Genomic DNA, 7,583 nt, shown 5'->3' with positions numbered 1-7,583 from the left:
AGCCAGAATAAACCCTTCCTTCCTCAAGCTGCTTCTTTTCTACAAAAAAAGGGGGGGGAGGAGGACTTTTATTTATTTTTAAATGCATTCTTAAAAATCTTGACACACTGAGAAAGCTACAATCCGCAGTTGTGCAGAATCGTAATCCTGGCAGACCGACTTCCATGAACTCACATTTCTGCATTTGGTTCCTCAAACTGATTTGCCCCGCTGGTTATTTAGGTATGGAAGCTCAGAACAGAAAAAGCTGATGACAGACCACTCAATTGAGTGTCTGCCAGGATCGCAATGAGACTTCTGTTCATATCAACAAGGAACACCAACATACCACCTCCTTGGGAGAGAGTCGAACTGCTTAATATGAGCACTTTTTGTTCTGAAACCCATACAATAGCCAGTACGATAGCCACTCGTGTACCAAGAGATTACCGTCTTCCCAGGCACTGGTGCCTTTCAGACAATCTGAAGACATGGGAGGGGTGGGAGAATTATTGGTGGTCCCAAAGGGAATGGAGGCATCCAACATAGCAGGAAGGGGCCATGGACGTGGTGGCAGTGGTGAGCCACTGAATCTCAGACCTGATTTTCCAGGTACCAGTCTTGACCTTGACTTTGTGAGTGAAGGAGGGAGAAAGGAGTTCCACGAAGCAGTTTGATTCGTGTGGTTTACTTCCAGGAGATCCAAAGGAAACTTGACGTTCATTTTCATCCTCCTGAGCGTCCACTTCTGTCTTAGTACCTACTTCACAGGCTGGGGAACGTAGATCAGACAGATCTCTCTCTGCTGACTCCAAATCCAGTATAAATCACAACACGGGTTCCTCTTAAATCAGCTGGGTGAACACAGCCACCTTCTGACCCAACAGCAGCACATTTATCCCCACCGTTTTCAAGGGAGCTGGGAACATTCTTCTCTGGGTTTTTACTCTTCTTAGCAGGTTTTCTTCTGGCTGTGCCATTTGGTTTATCTGGTTTCACAAATGTCACCTTTCTTTAGAGCATTGTTAAAGGAAGCCACAGCTCTATGAAAAGCTTCTTTCGATGTTGTACCACCCCAAACGTCAGAATCATCGCTCCAGCCGGTGCCATGCCACAGCACCATACTCCTGCCAGAGACATTCGCCACGGTCCATCACTGTGGCCTTGAGTTCATCGCTCCAGCCAGTGCCATGCCATAGCACCCATACTCCCAACCAAGACATCCACTGTGGTCCATCACTGTGGCCCTTGAGTTGCTTCTTGTCAGGCATTTTGTCACAGAAACAAGAAGAGTAACTAATGAGAAACTGTGGCTAATCACTCCTAGAAATCATGTGAGTTCATGGCTATAGGTTTTTATCAGTCATTCTAGAAACAGTCTATGAAATGTGCAGTTTTTACATTTTTTACGTTGGCTACAGATAGTGATGCCCTTTTGCCTTCCTTGAAAGGCTGATGTCGAGAGTCACCCTCAGGACTATGCCCTCAGGTGTCCCCTCCACACACCACATCATTGTACACAGTGGTGGGCTGGGAATACTTTACAAGTGGGCTTTTGAGACCAGAGAGGGGAAGACACAACTTTTTTATGTGTGAAAAACAGAAAAAGGTGATGTAATCAATACACATTGGAAATAACTGAGAAGGAAATCAGGTGACCCTGTTTGTCTTCTATGTGCTGATAGTGGAGAACACCCCAATATTTCTGTTTGCTGTTCTGCAATGTTTAACCTTCTCCATTATTTTGACTGCACTTTGAGCTCCCCAAGGAGGTTGGCGAGACTGTGTCTGAGGAAATCTCCAGAGAGAATTAGCTAAAGGAGAAAGACCTGCCCTGAATGTGGGCGACACCATCCCATGCTGGGTGGGAAGGCTGGGCACAATGAAAGGAGGGGAAGGGGGGCACTCTCGGGGTGACTGCTCCCCCCTCCTCTGCTGTCTGATCAGCTGTGAAGGGAGTGGCCTTCCTCTGAATCTTCTGAAACCTTGACCCCAAACAGACAATGCCTCCATTATGCTGTTACTGTTAGGTGTTTGGTCTCAGCGATACAACAATAGAGACCTGGAAGCTGGGGAGATGGCTCAGTTAGGAAAGTGCTTGCCTGGGTTAGAACCCTAGGATTCAAATAAAAGCCAGACATTGTGTATTCCCAGATCTGGGGAAACAGATGGGGAGCTCCCAGGGGCTCACTGACCTAGAAGCCTATCTGAACGCCCGAGGTCCAGGACAGTGAGAAGCCTGAGAAACAGCATCCAGGGTGGAACTGTGGCCTCCACACGCATGGGCATGCATACACTCACACACTGCCTCCACACGCATGAGCATGCATACACTCACACACTCACATAATGACTAGCATGAGCGGTATTTCTTCCTCAGAGTTACAGCTACAGAGCATCCCTAATATTAAAAATAATTATGAAGGGCTTGAGTGTTTATGACCCTTTTTAAATGTAGTATGTATAATTGAAGTTATCTATGCATTTTATATGACATATATAAGGCACACACAATATATATGTGCATATGTGTGTGTGTGTGTGTGTGTGTGTTAGTTAGGGTTTTTATTGTGGTAAAGAGACACCATGACCATGCAACTTTTATAAGAAAAACATTTCATTGAGGGAGCTCGCTTACAGTTTTAGAGGTTCAGTCCACTATCATCAATGGCAGGGAGAATGCAGCATGCAGGCAGACATGGTGCTAGAGGAATACCAAGAGTCCTACTGCAGACAACAGGTAGAACTGTCACACTGAGCAAAGCTTGAACAAGAGACCTCAAAGCCCTGCCCACAGTGATGACCATTCTCCAACAGGGCCACACCCTCTAGTAGTGCCACTCCTTTTGGGGACCATTTTCTCTCAAACCACCATATGGGATATATATGTATGTATACACCACACACACACACACACACACACACACACACACACGGAATTCAGGGCCTTGGACAGACCTGGACATACCTAGGTGTTTTTCTCATTGAGTCAGTCGTCTCGTTATTTCTCACCACTGTGGCAACGAAAGCAGCTTAAGGAAGGAAGGGTTTGTTCTGGCTCACAGTTTGAAGATCCATCCCATCATGGCAGAAGGCATGGCAGTGGGAGTACAGGGCCGCTGGTCAATTCCATCCACAGTTAGGGAGCAGAATCAGGATGCCCAGGGATTGTGCTACCCAGATGCAGGATGGGTTTATACACTTCAATTAACCCTAGCTAGAAATTCCTTCACAGGTGTGCCAAGATGTTTGTTCCAAAGTGATTCTAGGTCATGTTACATTAATGATTATATTAATCATCACACAGTGTCTCACCGTGGAGCCATCCCAAAATAGTCTAGAGCTCTCATCTGGCTATGCCACTTAACTTTTGATAATGGTCAAATATAACAACTGACTTAGAAAATTATGACTGGCCTCAAACTGTCTATGGAGACCAGGCTGGCCTAGAACTTGGGGAGATTAGCCTGCCTCTGCTTCCCAAGTGCTGAGATTAAAGACATACGCCACCACACCCAGAGCTGAACTCTTACTAGTGAGCACTCATGGGCTGGCCTGAGCCTGCTCCAGCATGTTAATGGGGTATCTGAGGACACTGGAGACACAAATTCATGGAGCGGGCCTGAACTTGAAGGTCTCCCATCTGAACCAGCTGAGGAGCAGCAATAGCATGGGCCGCTCTCACCCTGAGTCATTCTCAGGGGCATTGCCTAAGGTCCCCAAGGTCTACTGTCTGCAGCGGAGCTGTCCAAACACCTCCCGCGAAAGCTGTTGTGCTCAGGTAGATGGGTTTGCAGGAGCAGCGTGATGAGGAAGAGCGTATCCTACTCCTGCAGAGGACCTGAGTTCGGTTCCTAACACCTATGTCATGTGACTCACTACTGCTGTAACTCCAGCTCCAGGGGACTCTGACACCTCTGGCCTCCAAACGTGCCTAGCACACATGTACACACACACACACACACACACACACACACACATAATTAGTAAAAAAATTTTCTAATTAAAATGTAAAACTTTTAAGAAAAATGGATGCACTCATGTGCTCTGCAAAACCACACACACACACACACAAAAATTTTTAAAGCCTTTTTTTTTTAAAAAAAAAAAAAAAGGAGAGTAAATAGACCAATAAAAATCTAGGAATTACGGGAAAATAGTTCAGTTGATAGGGTGTTTGCCACACATGCGTGAGGACCTGACCTCAAGCTCCAAAACTTACATAAAAATGGAGACATGGCAGTGCATGCTTGTGGTCTCCACACTGGAGAAGCAGAAGCAAGCTCAGCCCTGGGACTTGCTGAGCAGCCAGTGTAAAGAAAATGGTTAGCTCAGAGTAAAATACCTTGTCTCCAAAAAAAAAAAAAGAAAAGAAAAGAAAAGAAAAAGTAGAAACTTAAGGAATGATATCTGAAGCTGTCCTCTGGCTTCCACACACATGAACATGCACCCACATACACATACATGAACACACACACACACACACACACACACATTTAAAAGGCTAGGAACCATATAACCACTGTGAATGGTGCTACCCATGGGCAGGTGGTCCTGAGGTGTGTAAGAAACCAAGCAGAGCGAGCCATGGGGACAAGCCAGAAAGCAGTGTTTTTCCATGGTCTCTACCTCTGTTTCTGCCCCAGGTTCCTGCCTTGACTTCCTGCCCTGCCTCCTTCAGTGAATGACTATAAACTATGAGTTGAAATGTGCCTGTACCTTTCGAAGATGCTTCTGGCCATGACGTTTCTCAAGTAATAGAAAAGCAAAGTAGTGGGGCTTCAGTGTGGGGCTTATTCATTTGCTCACCCATGGCATCTGTCCAGCCTGGCTCTGTGTGTGGCTCTTATGAAAAATGCAGTAATGATTATGGACATGCAAGCATCTCTGTGTTCTGCCAACACATTCCTTCAGGTATCTCCCCAGGAGTGGTAGAGATGGGTCATATGGTAATCCAAACAGAAATAGCTGCTTAGGTTGGGTGCTTTGTCACAGTAATGAGATTGATTTGACAGCTCAAGGGACATACTTTCCACACAGCAATCAACTCCTGAAGCTGTGAGCTGCAGGGAAACTGGGAAGGCAATTCCCATCACAGAAAAAAAAAAAACAGAGTGAGCCCCACAGCTTCCTGACATCAGGAGAGAGCCCCACACTTCCCTGACATCCAGAGAGAACCCACTGTTTCCTGACATCCAGAGAGAGAACGCCACACCTTCCTGACATCCAGAGAGAGAACCCCACATCTCCCTGACATCCAGAGAGAGCCCACAGCTTCCTGACATCTAGATAGAGACTCACATCTTCCTGACATCCAGAGAGAGCCCCACATCTTCCTGACATCCAGAGAGAGCCCCACATCTTCCTGACATCCAGAGAGAGCCCCACACTTCCCTGGCATCCAGAGAGAGCCCCACATCTTCCTGGCATCCAGAGAGAGCCTCACATCTTCCTGACATCCAGAGAGAGACCCACATCTTCCTGACATCCAGAGAGAGACCCACATCTTCCTGACATCCAGAGAGAGCCCACAGCTTCCTGACATCTAGACAGAGACTCACAGCTTCCTGACATCCAGAGAGAGACCCACATCTTCCTGACATCCAGAGAGAGCCCCACATCTTCCTGACATCCAGAGAGAGCCCACAGCTTCCTGACATCTAGACAGAGACTCACAGCTTCCTGACATCCAGAGAGAGCCCCACACTTCCCTGGCATTCAGAAAGAACCCACAGCTTCCTGACCTCAGCCCCCATGTCAAACTCATGTGAATTCATACAAATCTCAGGAACTTGCTCCAGGTTTGCGTTAGAAACAGTAGTGCAGAGTAAAACTCTCTCCAGTTCTCCCAGGAAGCATCACAGGTATCACAGGGCCAGAGTAGGGTGAGGGGTGTTGACTCTAAAACGTAGCCATCACTACTTAGCAAGACTCATCCCTCATTAAACAAAACTACATTTAGGGCTGAACGTTCTTCATAGGGAATGTGGTCCTGCACCTGCTTGGCATAAAGAAATGAGTCATTCTTTTTTAGAAAGGGCCACCAGGAACCATTCACTAAAAGAGAAATAAATAAAGAGAAGACAGAGGGGGTAAAGAATCTCTCAGAGATGCATGCAGATACTTGACCCAAGTGATTCTAGATCCTCTCAAGCTGACACCTGATAGTAACCATCGCCTCCACCTTCATAAGAAGTAGAGGGCTCCCTGTACAGCCCATGCCACTAAGAGGAGACCGCAGAATAAAGCAAAGTGCCCAATAGTAATAACCCAGGTGTCAGGACACAGCGGACATCACACTAGAAGGACTTTCAAGGTGGGTGCTGGTACCATCTTGCACATTTCATTAGCATGAACCTTCATGAACTTAGAGCCTTCTGTTCTACTAGGTATTCCCCTGGGCTTCTGCATCTACTGTTAGTAAGAATCCTGCTAACGAAGGCTGAAGAGATAGCTCACTGATCAAGAGCATTGATTGCTGTTCCAAAGGTCTTGGGTTCAACTCCCAGCACCCACATAGCAGCTCACAACTGTCTATAACTCTAGGATCTAACACCTCACACAGGCATGCATGCAGGCAAAATACCAATACACTAAAAATAAATAATTTATTTTTTAAAATTCCTGCGCAAGACTGGGTCTGTTGTCAGCAGCCAATCACAGATCAAGGAGCAGCTCATAGGGCCCTACCCATCCCCCTAAACTAGTGACAACTAATGGATTCTGGGATAAGGAATTACTGCCTTCAGTGTACTAACTAGTGAGTCTATCTGACTGGTGATAGTTCCAAACCTGTGGTCATTCTGGTTCAAACCTGTGGGTCAAAAATAATAATAATAAAAATAAAAAAGCATGATGTGGGAAAGGGAGGGAGGGAATGACATGATTAGAGGAAGATAGGGCAGGACAGAAGGAAGCAGAGTGCACTCTATACATCTATGATGTCATCAGAGGACAAATGGAATAAACTGTAAGGTTTTTTTTTTTTTAAAGAAGTAAGGATGTTCAGGTAAGCTAAGAAAAAGAAAGAATAGTCTAAGATGAGAACCCACTCTGTCTGTGTTACCACTACTCAGGAAAAGTGGGGCCTACTTGTAGGAGCACCCCAGAACACTGCTGGCCTTACAGTAAATAAATGGGGGCAGAAGCAGGCGGATCTTCCAGGCTAGCCAGGGATACAAAGTGAAATCTTGTCTCAATGAAGGAAGGGAGGGAGAGAGGGAGGCCTGGAGAGTTGGCTGAGTGGCTAGAGGCACTTGTTGCTGTTTTAGGGGATCAGAATTCAGCTCCCCCACACACATGGAACAGCTCACAAGGACCTGTAACTCCAGCTGTAGGGGATTCAATGGACTATTCTGAACCCCCAAGCACATGGTTGTGTGCTCACACATGCACACACACACACACACACACACACACAAATAAAATGAAATAATTTTAAAAGGATAGACCCCAAGAAATGCTAGATAACTACATAAGCACCCCTTTAAATCACAATGGAGTCCTACAGAAGTCCACAGTGCCCCCCCCCACAAAGCCAGAAAATGCTTATTAGCTTTTACTGTGACAGCTTGGTCAGAAGGCTGGAGAATTTGTAAGCACTA

At 46.2% G+C, this 7,583-nt stretch overlaps 1 pseudogene; it reads right to left on the bottom strand.

Annotated features, from left to right (window-relative positions):
- Positions 1 to 453: 453 nt before the first annotated feature.
- Positions 454 to 1,102, bottom strand: LOC146895038 (survival motor neuron protein pseudogene; annotated as a pseudogene).
- Between the last annotated feature and the right edge of the window lie 6,481 nt (positions 1,103 to 7,583).

This window comes from Myodes glareolus, chromosome 20 (assembly GCF_982192425.1).
Source record: "Myodes glareolus chromosome 20, mMyoGla1.1, whole genome shotgun sequence".
NCBI lineage: Eukaryota > Metazoa > Chordata > Mammalia > Rodentia > Cricetidae > Myodes > Myodes glareolus.
The sequence above is the reverse complement of the archived record's forward strand: the minus strand, read 5'-3'. Positions and strand labels throughout refer to the sequence as shown.